This window comes from Salvelinus alpinus, unplaced genomic scaffold (assembly GCF_045679555.1).
Source record: "Salvelinus alpinus unplaced genomic scaffold, SLU_Salpinus.1 scaffold_857, whole genome shotgun sequence".
NCBI classification, from domain to species: domain Eukaryota; kingdom Metazoa; phylum Chordata; class Actinopteri; order Salmoniformes; family Salmonidae; genus Salvelinus; species Salvelinus alpinus.
In genome coordinates, this window is record NW_027256797.1 from 1 (window position 1) to 1804 (window position 1804).

A 1804-nucleotide genomic window follows, 5' to 3' on the forward strand; every position below is an offset into this window, starting at 1 on the left:
ATGTCCTTCCATCTCTACATGGGATACAACCACATTCATATTGAATCAATTTGGACTGTCTGACTTTGGTTTACCTATTGCCTTGCAGTGTCTGGCAGCACTGTGTTCCTGTTAGAGCCACCAGCACAAGCACCAGACGATGCTGATCCAGTGAGTACTCCATCAAAGGCATACTGTAGGCCTGGCATGTCTTGTCTACTAGCTTCAATATGAATCCGATTAAATGTGATAGGGTGAAGGCCCCAGTGCAGCAGCAACAGCACATGATGGAGACGATGATGAGGAGGAGACCATCTCTCTGGATTCCAGAAGGCATGAGGTATCATGTTAAGACTGTGAAAGTACTATTTACTCTACAATGGTGAGGAGTCCTCATCAAAATCAAAAAATCTAATTTCTTTTACAGGACCCAGATGCTATACAGTGGGAAAACCAGCCTGGCAACATAGTGCGTATTAATAAAAGGACACCACATCCTGCCAATTCAGCTGCGCTAATTGTATTGTGTTCACAGAGCTCACAAGCTATCAGAAAGTTGTATGGCAACCACCTCCGGCGCCAAATAGAACTGGCAGACATAGACATTCAGTACAAGAAGAAAAAGATGGAAAATCTTGCACTGGAGTCCGAAATAAAAAAAAGAGGACAATTAGGAAACTGGACCTTGAAATAAAAAAACTTGAGAGGGAGGTGAGATATGCCTTCAATGTACACTGTATGCTAACTGTAACACAAATGTATTAATCATTATTTTTCTTTCCTCCCCCAGCTCCAAGAAGATGACACAGCTCAAAATAAAAATTAGGTATATTCTCGTAAAGTCAAGTGAGCCATGACATATGAGCTCTTATTGTGAGCACACAGGACGGTGGCATCTTTCTAAGGTTTTTTTTATTTTCCCAGCAATCAGTACAACCAAGTCATCGTTATAAGGCATCGCCCTCTTTTGCCCACCCCCCCAGCACCAGGTGTGGCCACTAGCCTATATGAAGGCCCAAAATTGTGTGTTCCTTTCTGCTCTGACAATGGCATGCCCATTCGTGCGAGATGTGGTGGATGAAGAAGCACTTGTGCTGAGGAGAGCCTTCAGGCGAGAAAGGGTCTTCAGGGACCGGTTGGACCCACTGGCCTTCCCTGATGACCATCTATATGAAAGATACAGGTTTTCTGCAGATGGCATCAGGTATCTATGCAGACTACTGGGTCCCAGGATTAAGCACCGCACTGCACGGAGCCATGCACTGAGTGTGGAGCAAATGGTTTGTGTGGCCTTGCGCTTTTTTGCTAGTGGAGCCTTCCTGTACTCAGTGGGGGATGCAGAACAGCTGAACAAGGCCACAATTTGCCGCACAATAAGGAGTGTGTGTCTGGCTATCAAAGCATTAGCAGATGTCTTCATCTCCTTCCCTGGCCACAGAAGACTCTGTGACATCAAAGAGGAGTTCTATAGGATTGCAGGTAAGAGGATCTACAAATTACAGGACAACTGTTAACACATAGTAGGATACTCATTACTTTGTGTGACAGGTTTCCCCAATGTCATTGGTGCAGTGGACTGCACACACATAAGGATAAAAGCCCCCGCAGGTGCCCATGAGGCCGATTTTGTGAATAGGAAATCCTTTCACAGCATTAATGTTCAGGTGAACATAACTTTTTGATATTGTCCATTGACGAACACTCTGCATTGCCAGTGATGTGCATTGATTGGTGTAATATTCCTCATCTTATGATTTCAGATGGTCTGCAATGCTGACTGTGTGATCAGCAATGTTGTGGCAAAACGGCCTGGCTGAGTCCATTA

The 1804-nt window shown here is 44.7% G+C and overlaps 1 long non-coding RNA gene across 1 annotated transcript; it reads left to right on the top strand.

Moving 5' to 3' along the window:
- The first annotated feature begins 256 nt into the window (after positions 1-256).
- LOC139567487 (uncharacterized) lies at positions 257-1157 on the top strand. The gene is made up of 5 exons (XR_011673419.1): positions 257-319; positions 407-448; positions 515-690; positions 770-805; positions 904-1157. It is a non-coding gene; the product is annotated as an uncharacterized lncRNA (long non-coding RNA).
- The last annotated feature ends 647 nt before the right edge of the window (positions 1158-1804 follow it).